Source organism: Protopterus annectens, chromosome 2.part2, assembly GCF_019279795.1.
Source record: "Protopterus annectens isolate FY-2018-M chromosome 2.part2, PAN1.0, whole genome shotgun sequence".
Lineage (NCBI taxonomy): Eukaryota > Metazoa > Chordata > Ceratodontiformes > Protopteridae > Protopterus > Protopterus annectens.
In genome coordinates, this window is record NC_056730.1 from 354,596,574 (window position 1) to 354,618,353 (window position 21,780).

The 21,780-nt window shown below is 37.2% G+C and overlaps 1 protein-coding gene across 1 annotated transcript in view; it reads right to left on the reverse strand.

The window, feature by feature from the left end:
* ITGA2 (integrin subunit alpha 2) overlaps positions 1 to 21,780 on the reverse strand; it is a 2,089,078-nt gene that overhangs the window by 809,384 nt on the left and 1,257,914 nt on the right. The window lies entirely within an intron of this gene.

Here is a 21,780-nt window from a genome sequence, read left to right on the forward strand (position 1 = left end):
ATGTTGAGAGTAACGAAAATCACCATTTTCAGTACCGACAAGACTGGGATGTGGGCCTAAGGGACAACAGAGGCAGATGGAACACAGGGTGGAAAAATTACAGACAAGAGAACATGGAATGGTAGATGTAATAGCACAAGATGGGATAGTGTACACCATGGGTGGGTATCACATTTATAACTTCACAGGAATGGAAATACAAAAAGAACATTTCAATTTATGTATGAAGGGGTTAAAATTTGTCCCTAACAAGCCATTTGATTACATAGATACAATTGTAGAGTTAAAAATGTATACAAGGAAATTAAATTTAGCTTATATGTATGATGGTCAAAATGTACCTGGAATAGGACGTAAAAACACAGAGTTAAAAAATAAAAGTACTTTTATTCCACCAACAGATCCACTATAAACATTTTCGAAAAAGCAATTGAGGAAGAAATCTATAAGTTAAAATGTAATGAAAAATGTGGCTTCTCACATAATAATTTAAGCAAAAGGGAAAATGAAATTTTGATAAAATTTAGAACTGATGAGACTATTAGAGTCATGAGACCCGACAAGGGAGGGGGAATGGTACTGTACAACTTTCTTGAATATTCGCAAAAGATATTTGAAATTCTTAATGACATTAATACCTACCAACATTCATCAATTAATGAAGTCAATATAAGTCATAAAATAATTGACTTTTATTTAGAAGATTATTTGATTGAAGAAAGGATATCGGGGGACCTATACAGATTTCTCAAAGTATTACAACCGAAAACAGCAACCATTTTTGGTATACCAAAAGTGCATAAAGGCTTGGATCCTCTGTCTTTTAGACCAATCATCAATGGTAGAGGATCAAAAACGTACCCTTTTGGAGTTGTAGTAGACTCTTGGTTAAAAAATGAGATTTTTAACAACAAACACTTGGTAAAGGATTCTTGGGATTTTCTATCAAAAATTCAAAAAGATTTTTGGGAAAAACACTTGTTTTTATTAACCATTGACATTGCAGACATGTTTTCTAGCATCCCAAAAAAAAGTAGGGATGGAATATTTTACAGAGAGCTTAAACAACAACACCCATTTAGATGAAAACAAAAAAGAGCTATTAATAGATTTTATGGAGATAGTCCTGGACAATAATTATATCCTATTTGAAGGGGAATATTATAGGCAATCAAAGGGTGTAGCCATGGGGGCATCATGTGCACCCATTTTTGCCAACATGGTGCTTTTGCATTGGGAGCAAAACTATGTATTCAATAGTCAATTTTACAAGTACATGACACTATATGTCAGATTTTTGGACGACATATTCATTTTGTGGAAAGGTCCAGAAAACATGATTCAGGACTTCATTCTATATTTAAATGGGTGCACAAACTTTCTTAGGTTCACACACACATACAATAACATGGAACTCAATTATTTGGATACATACATTAAGAAAGGAAGTAATGGTTTTAGTTCCAAAATATACATAAAACCTACGTTTAGCAACTCCTACTTGGAATATTCTAGCAACCACCCGATTAAGCAGAAAAATAGTATCATAAAGGGACAGATGATTAGGGTTGCAAGAATGACTTCTGAAAGGAAAGACTTAGATGATGAACTTACCCAGGTTTCCAAAATGTTTGAAGAAAGGGGGTACCCAAAAAAAGTGATCCAGGATTATAAAGAATATGTTTTAGGAGAATGGGGTAATAAATATAAGCCCCTTTTAGGTGTTGATAAAAGTGTGGAAGATGGTAAAAAAGTCAGACAATCGGAAGCTGCCAGATTTGAAAGAGCTATGGTCATACCATATGGTAGTAAAGTAAAAGAGGTTGAAAATATTATAAATAAGAATTGGATTATACTTAAAAATAACCCCAAATTATGGGGTATTGGGGGAGATAAACCTAATTTTGTTTATAAATTAGGGCCGAATTTAAAAAGAAGCTTTGAAAGTGGTAAGGGTAGGAAAACTTATGGTGGCACCAAAAAATGTGGAAACTGCTCTCAATGCAGATATATATACAGCAACGATCACATTATATTAAACAATATTTTTTTGTCTAGAATTAACTTTGTTAAGGGTAATTGCCAAACTAGAGGTATAGTATATTTGGCTACGTGTAAATCCTGTCCAGCCTTTTACGTGGGAAAAACAGAACGAAGGCTGAGGGACAGGATGTATGAACATTCATATCAGATTGTCACAAAGAACTTGAATAATGCGTTATATAAACATTCCACAACGTGCAATCACTTTACAGAGTTCAGTTTTGGAATTTTAGAGAAAGTTGCACATGAACCAAGAGGTGGGGATTATAGAAGCCACATAGAAGAGAAAGAAACATGGTGGCAAATTAAATTACAAGCTGGGCAAATGCCTGGCTTAAATGAAATTATTTCTATCAAACCTATTTTAAACAAAAAGGCTTTAATTGGAAAATAAATTCAAATGTTTTTAACAAGATTGTAGAATATTTATAAATTCACTAGAATGCATGTATTTTATGATTAATATGCATACACTTTTTTAAGAATATATATATATACGTTGTTTTTAATATTGGTCAGAAACCTATTTAATATTAATGGATTTTTAGTATAATTAATTGTGATGTCATAATTGTTGGATATAAAAGGAAGTGTTTGAGAATGCTGATTGATTCTGATGAAATCCCTATGTGAGGGAAGAAAGCGCTCAATCTTGCTGTTTGTTTTATTATTTTAACATTTTAGAGTGGTAAAAATAAAATAAAAAACTCAAGAGATTTCTGTCTCATCAGTGACTACTTTCTTGGTTTTTAAGTACTGAATATTGTAAGAGGGGTAAAAGAACTGGAAGTGTGTCTTTTGAAAAATGAAAGGAGCACATTACATAGAACTACATGGAAATTGTGGGAACAATACATGCAGCATAGCGTTCTGGAGGAGGAATGAGGTTTAAGGCAAGGCAGGAATTAAATGGCTATGTAAATGTTCAATTGACAATGATTGTACAGAAGATTACATGTGATGTACAATGTTTGCAACTGAAATATGTCAATATGGTTTGTTTTCATTTATACAAATGTATGATTGCCATATGTCATAAATGGTAACTCAATAAAGATATTTATTGTTAAAAAAATGAGAAAGTGGAAGCTCTTGTTTATGGATGTCAATAGTAATATGAAAGCAGTGAAAATATTTTTAGTCTGTTTAGTTTTAACTACAAGTCAGGCATAGTTTTATCTACCAAAGGATTAGTTGTAGACAATAATTAATAAAGAGTTGAAGGAATGTATCTGGGAGAGGAAGAGAGCAAGGGGGAATACGTTGATTCTTCCAATAGAACAAGGCGGTTTAGGGTTAACTGATTTGAAAGGATATTTACAGCTGCACATTTAAGGCTCAAATATATAACACAAGCATAAATTTATAATTACATGTGCAAAGTCATGATGATAAAACAAGGGGGAAATTCAAGAAATACAGACAGAATTGGATTTTGCATGAAGATCCTTAAAAAGAATAACAACATACATACAGAATATTACATTCATAAAGAAGCAAAAAGTATTCTAAGAACTAAGCCAACCCAAGAATGGAGAAAGGAGAGTCAGCTGATAGGGATGACTGCAAGTAGGAATACAGAGAATTGGCAAGAAGGGTCTGGAATGGTTTTGTTTAACAGTATTTTAAGAGGAGGAGAAGTATCAACATCCTGGAAGAAAACAGTGGGAGCTATAATGCCTTACGAAGGTAAAGGTCTATCAGTCCCAGCTTCAAACAGGCCCATTTCAATACTAAACCATGATAGTACCCATGGTATGAAAGTAGTGGACTCCAAGTCAGACTGCCGACCAGTCACGAGTGGAGTCCCTCAGGGATCAGTCCTGGGTCCTCTCCTGTTTGGCATCTACTTCTCAGAAGTCCAGGCTAACACAGAGGGACTCTGGCTGACCAAATCTGCAGACAACTGCAAGCTGGGAGCCATTATTAATTCCCCAAGTGATGCAGACATCCTATAGAAAGGCCTCACTGAGACCAATTACGGCTGTTGAAACCATGGCCTTAAGCTTAATGCCAAAATATGCGTCATCATCCCCTTTGGGAAAAACTCAGTTCCCACTAATTACCACATTGATGGGAACCCACTGAACACTGAAGGTGTTATAAGAGATCTGGAGACACAGGTTAACAGCAACCTCTCCTTCGACCACCACATTGCTAATATGGTCAGAAAGTCCTTCTATGTGGCACATCTCATTACAAAGGGTTTTGGATCCAGGAAGAAAGAGGTCATTATTTCTCTCTAGTCTTCCCTCATTAGACCAGTCATAGAGTATAATGCCCCATTTAGCATGTACCTCACTAGACACCTGCAAAAGTTGGAGATGCCACAAAAGTACCTCACAAAGAGGATCCTAGGCCTTAAACACTTGTCCTATATGGACAGACAAAAAACTCCAACTATTCTCTCATATTGCCTACTTAGAGGCGATCTCTGCTTGACTGAAGAGCCATGTCTGACCCAGCTCTGTTAGAAATGCTACATCTAAAGAAATACCAATCCCTCCGCACCACACACTTCAGAGAGCTCAACCTCATTACCACAATCAACAGAACATGCTGGCAGGACAGGTTCATAACCCAAAGACTACCTATGCTTTGGAATAGACTTTCCATACATGTAAATCCGAGCACCTCACTTGCCCTCTTCAAGCAAAATCTTGATGAGTGGATGGGAAATTTAAAGTTCATCCTGGAAATCACTCCAGTGGCTCTACTTAATAGAGGCACTGGGAACTAACAACGGGCAGCACAATGCCAGGACACTTCTATGGGCTAGGCTTGTAAAGGCCTCAGGGCCATTAGCCTAGTACACACCTATGAACCTATGAACCTATTATAAAGTGTTTATGTATATAATGGATAAATGAATGGCAAAAGTGATGCCAAAATTGATAGATACGGATCTATGTGGATTTGGGGGGGGGCACATATTTGACAATATTAACAGAACATTGATGATCCAAAGGGAAGCAGACTATAAGAAAATACCACTGTTGTTGGTCGGTCTTGATTCAGAGAAAGCATTTGACAGAGTAAGCAGGGATTTATGAGCAGGGAAATGGAAGGATTTGCATTCTCTGATAACATTATGAGGTTGAATAGGAGTATATATAAGGGATTGGAGGCAAAAATTAAAGTAGGTGGGGTCCTCTGTAATAATTTCTGCATGAGCAGAGGGACCAGGCAAGAGTGTCCTCTCTCCCCATTGTTATTTACATTATATTTAGAATCACTGACAAAGAAAATAAGGGATCTAGAAATCCAAGGATATAATCAGTATGGTAGTCAAGAAAAGAGCTCTATTTGCAGATGATATTATTTTATACCTAACACAAAAAGAAACAGACTTTACAGTGTTGTGGAACATTTTGGGACAGTTTCAGTTCTTTTCAGGATATAAAATTAATGAAGCTAAACCAAAGGCAATAGCAGTAAATTATGTACCCACACACAAATTGGTTTAGCAATATCCATATTTATGGGGACATGATAAAATGAAGTACTTAGGAGTATGGATTAAAATGTTTCTGGTGTGGCAGCTAAGGATATGTGGGAAGAGTCTAAACAAAAGATAATACAGAATAATTAAACAACAAATGTGGTATGCCACTACAAATTAATGTCCTAAAGCACAAACAGATATCAAAATAAACAAAGTCTATAAGTAGTGCAAGGACAACACACGGCACGCAGCATAACATAGACACATAAACTTTAATATGGTAAGAGCTTTCACACCCAAACAATGGTGCTTCTTCAGACCACTAAACAATGAAATACAGCATTTAAATACAAGCACTTGTCATCATCAATTAAAATTCAGCCTGAGTGTATTTATTACTCAATATACTATTAAATCACTATAACAGCAAACAATAAGAAAAATACACTAAATAAACTTAACTGAAATCGATGAAAAATATAAAAAAATTCATATACACGTATATGTTCTCATTTTAGGGTACTGTGAATATGACTAATTACAAGCATTTAATGCATCTAGTAGAAATAAAAAGTGTATCTCTTTGCTTATTTATTTATTTATTGCATTTGTTTACTGGGAAGGTCCATGGGGCCTAGGTGAGACCATTTTCAGTGGAGGTCCAGGGAGAAAAGCTCCACATACAATTAACAAGTAGATACAAATATTAATACATACCAGAGTTAACAGGTATTATACAGTAACAAGCTTAGACATGCAATAACAAGTCTGGTGCAAATACAAATACATACCAGAGCTAACAGGCATTATACAGTAACAAGCTTAGACATGCAATAACAAATCAGGTGCAAATACAAATACATACCAGAGCTAACAGGCATTATACAGTAACAAGCTTAGACATGCAATAACAAATCAGGTGCAAATACAAATACATACCAGAGCTAACAGGCATTATACAGTAACAAGCTTAGACATGCAATAACAAATCAGGTGCAAATACAAATACATACCAGAGCTAACAGGCATTATACAGTAACAAGCTTAGACATGCAATAACAAATCAGGTGCAAATACAAATACATACCAGAGCTAACAGGCATTATACAGTAACAAGCTTAGACATGCAATAACAAATCAGGTGCAAATACAAATACATACCAGAGCTAACAGGTATTATACAGTAACAAGCTTGGACATAGTATGAGCATAAGGTTCAGATTATTTATATATATACTACCCGTTTCCATTATGTACGTAATTAGCAATGATAAAGCACTTTATGCAAGAGAAAGTCAGCTTAGAGATTATAGATTGCTGAGGGTACATACAAATGGGATGACAGTTTTTAGTTATTAACTGTCAGAGATTTGAGGTGTAAGTAGAGGAAGTTGTCAAGACAGAATGATGACTCTGGTGGTTAGTAACGGAGGTGAGAAGTAGACAGAAGACAGTGCGAGATGGACTGGAGTGAAGAAATGGGAATGCCAAGTGGGGTTTGGTTGTAGGGAGAGTTAGTTGGCACACCAGCAAGCCACAGAGAAGTGGGTTAAAGTAGGAGGAGCAGTGTTTAGTGAGAGTTATTTTGGTATGAGCATAGCCAGTTTGAGGGAGATGTTGTCTAAGGGACTTCTTAAAGAGAACAGGATTACAGATGGAAGTGACTGAAGATGGGAGAATGTTTCAAAGTTTGGACACAGTAAATAAAAAGCATTTGACCAGCTGAGAGATTGGGTTTTTCTATTTTGAGCAGTGTTTTGTTTACAGATCTGAGAGGTATGTTAGGGTGATACAAAGACAGTAAGGAGGAAAGAGAAGGGCAAGCTAATGGTTTATATATAATTTTATGTGCAGTAGTTAAGTTGGTAGGTGAGATAATGTGGTAGTTCAAGTCAATTTATCTGCCATAAAGATGAACAGTGATGTGCTGAGAATTTTGCATTTGTTGCAAATTTGCCAACCTTATTGTAACATGAGTCAAGTTTGGTTTTCAGAGAGGACTGGATATTGGTGAGGATAGGGGCACCATATAATAGGGATGGTAGTAGAAATGATGATGATAGAGCTTTTTTTGCAGTGAGGTTGAGGAAATGGTTATGTCTATACAGGGTACCCAGTTTCTGATGTGCTTTTTAATGTTGCTGCGGATATGGAGGTTGAATGTGAGGTTTTTATCAATGAAGACAGCTAACAGTTTGGTGCTAGAGACAACTTTTATGATAGTATTGTTCTGGGAGTGCACACAGAATTCATTCTTGTTAAGGGGGATAGTTTTATTGGGGGTAAATAATAGAAGTTTAGTCTTGTTGGTGTTTAGAGTGAGATGGTTATTTGACATCCAAGTTTCAGAAGATATAAAGGCTTGTTGAGTTAGTAGTTGTAACTCAGAAGAGGATTTGTCAGTGCAGATGATTGTAGAATCATCTGCACATTGGATCATGGTGCCTTGAGTGAGAGTGTTATGGAAGTTATTAATGAATATGCTAAATAGAAGGGGGCCCAATATGGATCCTTGGGGTACTCCTGTGTTTATGTTGAGTGAGAGTGTTATGGAAGTTATTAATGAATATGCTAAATAGAAGGGGGCCCAATATGGATCCTTGGGGTACTCCTGTGGTTATGTTGAGGAAGAATGAGTAGAATTGTTGCCATTTTGTGGATTGTTGTCTACCAGTGAGATAGTTTGAGGACCAGTTCAGGGTTGGGGGTGAGGAACCTAAATTAGAGAGCTTGGTGAGTAAAAGGGGATGGGATACAGTATCAAAGACTTTTGAGAGGTCAAGGAAGAGTGAAGAGACAGTGAAGCTGGCATCACGAGCCCTACCTACTGTGTCCACAAAGGAGATGAGAGCTGTATTAGCACTGTGGCCTGGCCTAAAACCATGTTGGGTAGAGGAAAGAAGTTGGTTGTTAACTAAATTTAAGAAACTGGATGTGGACATATTTTTCTAATGTTCTAGAGATGGTGGAGAGAATAGCGATGAGTCGGAATTTGGAGATGTCATAGTTATTGCCACCTTTATGAAGAGGAAGAACATATGCTTTTTTCCAGATATGTGGTATAAGGGATTCCTGAATTGATCTGTTAAGGAGTATGCTGATGGGGTAAGCAATGGAACTAGAAGATAGTTATAAGAATTCTGGAAGTAAGTTGTCTGGAGCATTAGTGCAAGGTTTGAGTTTTTGAAGGAGTTTTTTATAATGGAAGTGGATATGGGTGAGAAAGAAAAGCTAGGTAGAGAGGAGGGTGTGGAATGTGACTGTGGTTGGTTAGGTGAGTTGGGGCTAATTGGTGGGGAGGAGGTGGTAAGCATTGCTATGGTGTCGAAGTATGAGTTAAAGAGAGAGAGGCTACCTTGGAGGGTGTTTTATCAGGGTGTGGGCATGGATTGTTGTTAGAGCCTGGGTGAAGTAGTGAACTTATTGCTCCCCAGAATTTCTTTGGGTTTAGTTTATGCTGGTCCTAAAGCTTATGGAAGTGGTTTTTTTTTTAATTTTTAATGACTAGTCATTTTGTCCGATTACATAGCTGTTTGTATAGAGTGAGGATGGAAGGGTTTTTATATTTTTGCCAGGCTTTCCAAGCTTTGTCTCTAGCTGACAAGATTTGCTTTGTGGGTTTGGTGAGCCAGCTGGCAGGATTAGTCTTGACTCTTTTTAGTGGGAGTGGGTCTAAACCATTTAAGATCTTAAGGAATGTTGAATTGAAGAATTCAAGTGCATCATCTAGAGGGAGATATTTTTAATGCTGTCCAGTTAATACTTTGTAAAATTTCATTAAAGGTATTAGGTGAGAAGTGAGATAAGTCTCTAGTTTGTTTAAATTGGTGATTACTTACAGCTGAAGTGATTTTACATATTATAAAGGCTAGTAAGTGTTCGCTAATACTATTTGGTAGTGTACCAGAGGTTGAAATTGTATTAGGGTTGGACACTAGGATCCAATCCAGGACTGACCCTTTGTTGGTTTTGTTGCTGGGTCTTGTTATGTCAGTGATCAGCTGGGTAAAGTTATATAGATTAATGTTGGTGAGGCGGTACGGTTAGTGATATCCAACCAATTAATGTTAACGTCCCCTAAGGTGATAGTTTCATTATTAACATTGTTAGATGACCAGGCAAGAATATCTTCTAGTATGAAAGTGTTATTACCTGGGGGAATATACAAGACCATGATGCAGAGGCGTTTGCACTTATTTAGTTTTAAGAAGGCTACCAACAGCTCAGCTGTGGAGAATTGAAGAATGGGCTTAGTATATGGGGCTACAGTGAAAGCACTTGGGTATATCAAGGTGACGTCTCCGCCTTTTCTATGCGTCTTGTCATTTCTAGGGCAAGTATAGTTAGGGAGTAGGAATTCTGCATCTTTGATATGTGGTTTAAGCCAAGTCTTGGTAATGGCAGTGAAGTCATGTTGATTTTGGCTTATCTGCGCGTGAATGTTTGGGATTTTGTTTCTTAAGCTTTTTTAGATTGATGGTAGTGAAGTTCAGGGATTTTTACGGAGTTGGATTGGTTGTAGGAGGAAGGGAATGGGCCTGGATTTGGATGTATGTCACTGCATTTTATTAGGTCACAATGGGTGGGTAGATTTACCGGTTGCAGTTGTTTTTTTGTTTTGTGGTGGCAGTCTAGAACAGAGTTAGTTAATTGGATATGTAGAAGGGGAAGAATTTTTAGTTTAATTTGTAGAATTAAGTCAGATAATTTAACTAGGGATGAATACACCATCCTGTGGTATTTGCAATTAGATGTTAGTCTTTCCATCTGCCCAGCTAATAAGGGTAGAAGTATAGTCATTATGGATAAACAAGCCTGCTTGGAAGCCATGTATAGTATGCTGAATGATAGTGAAGTTTACAAAGTTATATCTGCCCTTGATACTGAACAAATGTGTAAATCTGTACATAGATGTTATGTGATTGCTTTTTAAGTAACATAATTACATCTGAATTATTTAATGACTTTTCAGTGCAATTTCCAACAGTGCCAATATTAGATGGTCAACCAAAAATCCATAAGGATAGTATCCGACCCCCAATGAGACCTATAGTGTCAGGACGGGGATGGCTCACGGAGCCGTTATTAATAATTCATTGAAATTAATTTAAGAACTGTGTTAGAATTGTCTCTGTTTGTTTCATGGGATACTAAACAATTTCTTAAGGATTTATATGCTCGAATAAGCACTATAGATATTTCCTTACATAGAAGTTGTTTATTAGTTTCTTTGGATATCATCTCTCTTTTTACAGTAATCCCTTATGACCAAGGGTTACATGCTGTTAATCTTATTTATCCAACAAAAAGTCAGTATGATATGCAGAGGACTGATCTAATTTGTATGCTGATTGAATTAATATTAGACAATAATGCTTTTTTGTTTGACAATAGCTACTATTTCCAAAGAAAAGATGTAGCTATGGGCACACCCTGTGCAAATAGCTACGCTAATATTGTCTTAGCTAATTGGGAAGAAAATATGGCTTTAAATCATAGTGGATTTGCACCTTTAGTTTATACTGCAGGTTTGTAGTTAATCTGTTTTTCTTATGGACAGGATCTGTTGAAACGTTAAAGCAGTTTGTCACATTTTTACAATGCAGTACTGATTACTTAAACTATGTATCCCAGAGACAAGATGGAAGGGCAGTGCAGCAAAGCCATTTGGCTTGGGATCCAGAATCTACTACTCAGGAGGGGGACAGGCTAGAAATAGTGTAGGAATTGCGGTGAGAGAGAGGCTTCAGAAGGCAGTGAGGGATATCATCAGAATTAATGACGGATTCATGGCAAACATACTCCAGTGTAATGACAGGGCAGTATTCATAATCTCAACCTATGCCACACAGCAGGGTTGTGCATTCAGACAACAGTTGCAGGTCTTACTAGATAAATCAGGACAACATGAATTGGTGTTAATAATGGGTGACTTGAATGCACATATCAGGACAGATAGAACAGGATTTGTGGATTGCTTGGGTCCACATGGGTGGGGCAACAGGAATAAAGAAGGAGAATCCATTCTAGGCTTCTGTCTGGCAAATGGCTTGATAGTAGCCAACACATGGTTCAGAAAGAGAGACATTCACAAGATCACATACAAGAGTAGTCAACATGCAACTCAGGTAGACTTCCTCCTAGTAAGGAAAAGGCAATGGGGTAGAATTCATGATTGCAAAGTCATCCCCGGTGAAACAGTTGGCCCACAGCATAAACCACTAGTTGCCACAATCAGCTGCACACAGTGGTCAGAGAAGGCTCTAAGGTCAACAGAGGCCAGGCTAAACACCAGGAAGCTGACTGGAGAGAATGTACAGCAGTTCAAGGAATTACTCAGGGCTCTAGCACCCCAAGAAGAGAAGAAAATAGGTGGAGTTGAACAAGAACAACAGCATGTGTTAGGACTGCAGAAAAGATATGTGGCCGAGCCAGGTATGGAAATAAAGTACATAAGGAAAGCTGGTGGTGGAATGCAGAAGTCCAGGAAGTCATAAGTGGGAGATAGAAAACACTGACCAGGCTATGAAGGCTACTGGTTAGCTAACAAAGAAGATAAGAAAGAAGTTGCAATAGCAAAGAATATGACATCAGAGGCACTCTATCAACTTCTGGAAAGTGACTCACTAAGTGGCACAAAGAAACTATACCAGGTTGCAACCAGTACTACTGTACAGTACAGAAACCTGGGCAGTAAAGGCAGAACAGTTGAAGAAGCTAGAGGTGATGGAAATGAAGTCCCTGAGAAAGGTGGTAGGATGCACATTGTGGGACAGACGAAGAAATGAGGACATAAGAGCAGAAGCCAAAGTAGCTCCAGTTGCAGAAAAGATCAAAGAGAACAGATTAAGGTGGTTTGGACACGTAAAAAAAGCAGAAGATGATCTGGTGAGGAAGATTTGGGACAGACAGAAAGAAGGTAACAGGAAACAAGGACATCCAGCAAAGAGGTGGATGGATTGTGTGAGAGAAGATCTGCAACAGTCAGGCATGAGTGTCGAAGAAGACAGGAGTGTGGCACTGAATCAAGAGAGTTGGTGACAGTTAACACGATAGCCCGACCCCATGTAGAAAAAATGGGAAAAAGGGGGCTGATGATGATTACTGATTAAGGTTCATAGGTTAGGTTCATAGGTTAGTACTAGGCTATCAGCCCTAGGGCCTATACAAGCCTAGCCATAACAATTCCCTGAATATTTCTTCCCACATTATTTACTTTCCTGGACCCCTGTCTAGCAAAGTTTACTTTTAAATATTCTGTATCAGAAAGAATTTTTAGATATAATGACATACAAAAATTCAGACTGTTGCTTTAATACAGGTTTATACAAGAAAAATTGTGAGGAACAATATGTTATATAGGAACAGCATGCATCCCCCACATATTTATAGAAATATCATGAAGGGGCAGTCAATGCATATCTCAAGGCTGAAGGATGAAACTAGTAAGTGTAGTCATGACTTAAAATGTTTAAAAATGACTTATTAAAGCATAACACAAACCCACTGAAATAAGAATGATGACTGATCAAGCTAAATCTTTATGAAATGAGAGTGCTAAACCTTATTTCTCAGAATTTGGTACACTACATTTGATTGATAATAATCTTTCTAAGCAACAGTCTTTGGTATCACTAACTTTACAATACTCTAATGATATTACAATTGTTAAGTAAATTATTAGGTAAAACAGGCCCATACTTTTATCTGATGACAAACTGAAAAATATTATTGGTGACCATCCACGTTTCCATTATAGGAATAAGAAAAACTTGAAACCATTATTATGCTATGATTTTAATAATACACAAGATACATCTATGTAAGCCAGATGCACTATTCCATGTGGTGAATGTAACTTTTGTAATGTACTGTATACTAGTAACACTTTTTTACATCCCGTTCTGAGTAAAGTTTTTAAATTTCAGGTTACAGCTACTTGTTTAACAAAGAATATTATTTATACTACCAAACATTAGCGGACCGGAGTTCTGCTGTAGCGACCCCTAACCAGGATAAGCTGAAAGACACAACAACATTATTTATTTGGCAGTTTGTAAGGCATGCTGTTCCTGCTATGTAGGGAAAACTAATTAGTCAGTACAAGAACATATTAGAAAGTATATTACAGCTCTGACTAAATCTGATGCTGATAGGAGTGCACTAGCTAAGCATAAAATTGAGGTGAAGGGCATAATTTTACTTTTATGGTCATCGAATTCTTATTTGAAACTTTGTGTTTAGGTGATTTTAATAATTTAATAGAGACATGAAGCGAATTGGATTATTAGGTTACGTGCAGATAAATTTCCTGGATTCAATATCAAGGCTCCCCTTAAACCACATTTAAAAGCACATACCCTAAGATGAGAACATATAAGTGTATATGATGTTTTTTATATTTTTTATAGATTTTACTTAAGTTTATTTAGTGTATTTTACTTACTGCTTGCTGTTATAGTGATTTAATAGGATATTGAGTAATACATACACTTTTATAGACTGAATTTTAATCGATGATGATTAGTGATTATATTTAAATGCTGTTTTAGTGGTTTGAAGAAGCACCATCCTTTGGGTGCGAAAACACTTATCATATTAAAGTTTATGTGTCTATTTTATGCCATGTGCCGTGTGTCGTCCCTGCACTACTTATAGACTTTGCTTATTTTGATATTCGTTTGTGCTTTAGCATGTTAATTGACAGTGGCATACCTCATTTGTTGTTTAATTATTCTTTATCTGATCTTGATAACCCTGCGGTGCATGGCGTAAGACTATAGTATTGAATTGGACTATAATCCGAATAACTCTGCTGACAAGATTGCAAAACTTTTATCCACCTCGCAGAATCCACTATTAGCATACAGTTTGCAAGAGACTTAGATATCACTGGAACAGGTTAACTATGACATTGAACTGTTCTCAAGTACAGCTCGTGAACTTGAGTATAATTTGGCTAGATATAAAAGACTGCAGTGGCAGTAACTGTATTTTGAAGCATGTATGTCCCAAGAGCACTTAGAGTTCTCAAAATGCTGACATCTGCTGATACGTACCCAGATTTGTTAAAGCAATGGCAGAAGATTAATATGGGCACTAGTTTTAGTTATCTTACATTACTTATCGACTACTTTAAACCTGTTGAGCAATCTATTTTAGATGAAATTCATGTTAAGCAAGTTCAACTTAAGAATATTGCACCAACGTCTGTTTCTGACAATACTACAGAGGAAATTTCTGATCATATTTCCACGATGGAGCATCATTTAGTTGCACAGAAAAAGAAAAAACTTGAGAGGGACCTATGAGATTTTATTAACAGCAATGTGTTTGTATGGCCATGTCCTAGTAATGTAACTTATTCTGCTTTACAACAGGATGATTCGCTGGTTAAAAAGACCGCTTCTAAGTCTACTGAGACTGTTAATTCTACAGAAGATGATGTCAATACTGTGTCGGAGACATTATCCAATAATTTAGCTGCTAATATTACACCATCTGTTACTCAACCAGTAGTATGCAGGAAACAACCTGCTTCAACCAATAATCATCAGGTTTTTCAATCTCCTCCCCTTCCAATCACGAAGGCAGATTTAACCAGGAAGAATCAATCAATGAGCTATGGAAGGAAATGGAGGCTGCTGTTGGCAGACTGAGGCTCTTATCAGGATCTAAAACGGATGTGGAAACTGAACCAGAAACATTGATTTTTAATATTTCATCTAAACAGCTGACTAAATATCAGATGCAGGTGCTAGAAAGAGGCTTATCTTTTATTCCGGCCTCTGGCTCTGATTACATTTCAACTGTTCTGGATATTTAAGTTTATGTGTCTATTTTACGCCTTGTGCCATGTGCCATCCTTGCACTAGTTATAGACTTTGTTTATTAAAAAGATAATACAACAAATGAGAAAATAGAAGCTCTGCCATATGGATATCAGTAGTAAGATAGAAGCAGTTAAAATGTTTTTAAATCCCTTAGTCTTTTACACAGGTCAGTCATATTTTTATCAACCAGAGTAGAAGTTGTAGCTAGCAATTAATAAAGAGCTGAAGGATTTTATCTGGGAGGGGAAGATGGCAAGAGTCAAGTAAGATGATTCTTCCAATGGAATAGGGCAGATTGGGATTACCCAACTTGAAGGGGTGTTTCTGAGCAACACAGATAAGGCTCCTATACATAGCACAAGCAGAAAATTATAATGCAAAGTGGAAAGGGGTAATGTAAAACAAGGGGGAAGCTCAAGAAACAAGAAGAGACCGGGATTTTGGCTGCAGACCTTTAAGGAGAATAACAATAATCATAGAGAATATTATACTCATAAAGTAGCAGAAAGTATTCTAAGAGCTAAGCCAACATGGGAATGGAGAAAGGAAATTCTGCTGAAAGGGACGAGCACAATTAGGAATACAGACAATAGGCAAGAGGGGACTGGAATTTATTGGAGAAAACTAGCAAAGGATCCAAGGTATTGGGAGCAAATAGCTAGAGAGGGATGGGCAATAGAATGAAAAAAGACACCAAGAATTTATTTGGACTGCAGGTTATAGATTGCCTTCCCTATCAAGGATTGATATCACAGTATAGGCAAAGCGAAAGAAATAGTGGAGTCCTAAATGAAAGATCAACACTAGTAGTGTTTTTAGTAGAATCTAGAACAGAAGCTGGCATCAAAAAAGGAGTAATTAGTAGAGCATTTAAAATATTATATGGTAACTATAAGAGCCAATCAGAGGATGTTAGAAAGGATTGGGAAGAGAGACTGAATAACCAATTCACAAAGAAACAATGGAAGGATATATGTATGTCTTCCAAATATGCAACAAAGTCTAGAAGATTTAGAATATTTGCTTAGAAGTGTTTACATAGGTATATTTATACCCCAAGTAGAATCCAAAGATTTTTTCTGCAGGTAGACAGCAAATGTTGGAGGTATGATGGGGAAGAAACAGGTAACTGGGAACATTTTTTCTGGAAGTGTAATGAGTTAGCAGACTTTAAAGATTACTTGCAGACTGCTTTGTCAGAGATACTGGGTGAGCAAATTGGTATAACTAAGGAAATGATTGCTTTGAGCTATGATATAGAATCAGAATTGCCTATACATAGTAATCAGGATTTGGATGAACTATTTAATGTCTGATTGACAACGACTGGATAGATTATAGGTGATGTATAATGTCTGCAACTACAACTGTGTCAGCATGGCTTGCAATGTAAAATTTTTACAACTAGAATTGTATCAGGATGGTTTGTTTTCATTTATATAAATGTAAGACTGCCTGTGTCATCTGTGATAATTTAATTAATATGTTTCTTGTTTTTTAAAAAAAGAAAACATTGATAATGTAACTTTGCTTTCACACCCTTGTTCATTTTTCATATATATTTATTATTTTGCAAGTATTATTATTTACTGTTTTCTTGAAACTGTACTTTACATGCAAGTTTCATAGGCCCGCCATTTCCACAACTAAGGTATGTATCCTCTTTATAATTATAGGCTTCTGGAAAGTGACTTTCTGGTAAAACCAATGACAAATGTTTATTTTTTTTTATGGATATGCCTATATTTTGAATATGTATGAGGTACCAGCTACTGTCTGCCTTGAACTTTCTAAGGGGAAGATACAAAATGGGGCAAGACAGTGTAAGACGTCTTACCTCACCATCTGTGTATGGAGTACCTATGCAAATGTCCCTCTTCTTCATCATAAATGATTCAGTATCACAGAGCCAACTGTGTACTGGTTGGTACCACCAGGCTTACCTACGGGGCTCAAACTATGAATGATTCAGTAGTGCTGTACCAGTCAGTGTGGTGATCCCCCTTCCTTGTTAATATTTGTTAATTTGCATCTCAGCATACAGAGTTGAACAACATATCAGTGTTGTTTTGCAAAATAAATAAATAAATAAATAAAAATAAATGCATACATACATGCATGCATACATACATAAAACAACAAAAACCTCCTGTGCATAATAGGCAAAACCAAATAGCAATGGAGTTCCTGTGGTGCAGGGTATCCTGCTGTAATAACCAAGTTTTATATCACCCCCAGACAGAGATGCTGTTAACCTCCTACAAATGGACACTCACACAACACCAGGTTTCCTTATTATCATATTAAGGTAATGAACCTAGCTCCATGCCACACCTAATAAATGAAGGAAGCATTTTATGAATCACTCATAAACATGACAGTGGAATACAGCACAGCTGAAGAAAACTGTACATTAATATAGTAAAAGCAAACCTTTGTGTATAGTTCTTCCTTAATGTGTGAAATGTACTGTAATGTCAGACAATATAAGCACATACGATATATGTTGGGACTGCAGATGGGAACTGTGATGCATTAGGCACTGGAGTGCTAAGTACACCACTGTGGAGCATCTGGTCATGTGCATGACTCATAAGTAGTAAGGGCCTTTTGTGCATCACTGTTAAAGGGACATGGTCCACATCTATGAACTGAGATCATGAATAGTGGAGTGCTAAACACATTGTATTGAGTGCTTGCTTGCCTCTACCACTATGTTTATAAATACCAGGACCCATGTTAAAGTAATCCTAAACACCTTTTGAAACATTAAAATTGATTCAGAAAGTACAAGCTTCAGTGCAAATGCCACACTTCACTCTAATCCTAAGTAAAGTCAGACAATCTTGAATCAAATTTGCAGTTCACAGTTCATTAATTTCAGCAACATACTGTGTCATCATTTCAGTGGGTCTTTGCAATAATTAAAAAAAAATCATTTGTCAGCTATCAGTGATTTAGGCTTCTAATGTTCCTACAGCATTTTGATGCTCTGTTCATAAGTTGTATCCTTTGGTTTATGCAGCTGAATGAGACTCAAAATGGCAAAACAGCACTGAATAATGTTACACATGCTTCCAAAAAGAGTATCACTCACAATAAACGACTGTGCATATGTGGATGATGCAGCGGTAGCATTGTCATCTCACAGCAAGAGATTCTCTGGTTCGATTCTTGGCTGGGGTGCCTTCTATGTGGAGTTTGTGTGTGTTTCCTCCCCCATTAGAAAAACATGTATTTCTCTCCAGGCCTCTGCTGAAAATTGACTCATTCCAAGTTGGACATTGATTAATAAAAAAATATATATATATATAGAGCATGACTTGGTTTAAATTCTTTGATGCTTTTAAACGTCTCATCACCATTTTCTCTTTGTATATCTGCTTTAAAGAAGCTTACACCAAGACAAAACAGGACACTTTGAAGCCACTTAGTTACCAAACTGACCATAGACTGGATACACACATGCTAAGGCATTACATTCTAGTAACAGGGTTCACCTTTTTGTAGCTTACATGATTGATTAAATCCACTGAGTAGATATCCATATTTTATTCCTAGAACAGTTTAAAAGGTATAAACTATTCCCAAAAGCTGGTAATTTCCTACACTGCATCATACACATTTTGGAATAGTGGTAATGTTCTCTAATCATGCATCTATCACACTCTGATGACAATAGTCTGTAGTCTGTATCTTGTAATCTATGGATAGTTGGCACTGCTCCAAACAGCTGGAATTGATACATTGTGCATTCTAGAGAGGTGGTAATGCTTTGCTTGTATCTAACATGTGCTACATTGTAGGTATGCTGTGCACTCTTTACTTGGTACATTCTAAGTAACTTGTGCAGTACTTGACAAACAGCATATGCAGAGTACATCATCCAAACGATTATTTGTAAGGACTAAGAATAAGCTAAGCCTCCTCTGTTTATCTATTACAATAAATCAGACTGTATTCTGTAGATAGAACTTCTGCAACATGCTGCTTTAAGAAATGCAGACCCAGAATTTGTGATTTGTTTTCTGTATGACTATTCAGCTTCCATGCTGCTTAAGAGTTGTCATTACGGGTAACAATGATGCACTATTTCTCCTTGAAGGTTAAAGGAGCATGTGTCCTCCTGCACTGATCAGGAACTGAAGATGTGGACTATCAGTTAATGTGCAGCTCTGAATAATTCTTCAAACTGCAGAAATGGCAAGGCACTGGTGTTAAAAAATATGATTACATTTTTGTACTCTGATGCAGAATGCTTTTAATGAGACATTAGATGCTGTTAGATAAAGGCATACTCTGGGTTGATCTAATCCAGATGCTGTTGAGACCGCTTATACATTGCATAGTTTCAGACCACAGTCACCACATAATGCACTATAAAACACATAAATTATAAACATGCTGGCATAAGCGAGCACTTCTAACACATAAACAGGGTGTCTGTAAAGTCAGCATCACTGTGACAGCCATAAATCACGTAAAATCATTCTAACACATTGACATGGCATTTGTGGTTGAACACACACATACCCCAAACCAAAAACAAGACGTAATTCTAAGTATCATGACACTGTCATTTGGGATTATCCTTCTTCTGTCAATAAGCTGAAGAAAAATGGAAGGATTATAGAACATAAATATGAAAACCAAAAGAAGGCTGCTTTAATATAAATACTATAAAACTACATATATGCTTTCTGTGAAGACACTTTCTTCATTTTACATTCATGTAACTTGTAATACTTGCAATCAGTACTTTAAAAATGCTCAGAAAAATACAAGCTTTTGCAGAGTACCACTCTCACATGTAAGGTTCATAGGTGGTTACTAGGCTAGCGGCCCTAGAGCCTTTATAAGCCTAGCCATGCTAATCCCAAGTATCCCCATTTGATCTTTTTGGGTAGTTTGCAGAACGAATATAAGAACAGAGTGGGTCTGTGATCAACACCTGCTACCCCTGTCTAGGAGGGACATGGGTGCCACCCCAGGGGTGAATTTGCAGTCTTTCATCCAATTATCTAAGCTGTGTTTGAAAAGGGTCAGTGAGGAGCTCTGTTTTACATAACTATGAAGTCTATCCCACAGAAGTGGCAGTCTCTAGGAGACATATCTGTCCCTCCAGCATGTTCTGTGAATGTCACAAGCTAGGCTGAGATCCCTAGAGTGAGTGACTTTCATGCCATTTGACTTGAGGATGTGCAGCATTTCTATTAGGGCAGGGCTGGAGGCTGCCCTACAGTTCAGATTGCTATCAGCCTGTGTTCCCAAGTCTTGCACCACTGGGTTGGAACTCAGGGGGGTGCTGTCAATACTGTAATTTGTAGGGAATTCTATTTTGCCAAAGGGAATAATAATTCTTTTTTTTTTCCATTTACTTTTAGACAATGGCTTTGGCACCAGTCATTTGTTTGTGTTAACCCTTCTTGTAATATGTTGACATCACTGGGGGACTCATTGATTGCTTTCAGTTTGCAATCATCAGCGAACTTGGTGAGCCGAAAGCCTGCACTTCTGAGTAATAGATACCAAACAGTAAGTGGCCCAGCACAAATCCCTGTGTTACTCCACTGGTGACGGGTCTACCGGTGGAGGAGGAGTCATCAATTTTGACACAGTGTGCTCTGTCGGTGAGCCAGTTGACTACCCATCTGATTATATAAGTGTTAATCCCTACCTGGGAGAGTTTCTCATGCCAGAGTGGAGAATTGTTTTGAAAGACTTGGAAAAGTCAAGATAGGCTGTTTGTATTGTCTTACCTTCATCCATGGCTTTGGTGCCATTCTCAAAGAAGTCTACCAGTTTAATAAGCATGCTCTACCACTAACAAAGACAAACTGGGTCGGGTTCAGCATTTGGAGGTCACCTATGTCCTTGTTGATAAGGTTCATGGTAATTCTTTCCATGACCTTGCAGATGAGGCTGCTTAGACTTATGGGTCTGTTGTTCCCAGGGTCAGTTGATGGCCCCTCTTTGTGCACGTGGATTACTGTTGCTGTTCTCCATTCTGCAGGAACATAGCCAGTTGTCAAGCTATGATTAAAGCGAACATCAAGTGGGTCCACTAGGTCTTGTTTTAGACTGCTTAGTAAGCAACCTGAGATATTATCTGTTCCATTGTGGCTGTGTTTTTGCCTTGGCGAGTGCAGAGATGACCTTTTCTATAGAGATAGTAGGCAGACAACTGGTGTCAGTTATGCTGTGGGATATGGTAGGGGGAGATAGGGGGGTGAAGTTTGCATTGAATCTGTCAGCCAGCATGTTGTCAATATCTTCCGGTGTAATATGAGTGATCCCATCTACAAACAATTTAGCATGTAGCTGGGCATTACCTTTTAGACTTCAGATGTAGATAAAGAATGCCTTACGACTATCCTTGGCTAGGGATGTGATTTTAGTTTCATCATTTGCTTTATAAGACTTTACAAGATTTCTAACTTTCTTGTTTATGATTAGGAG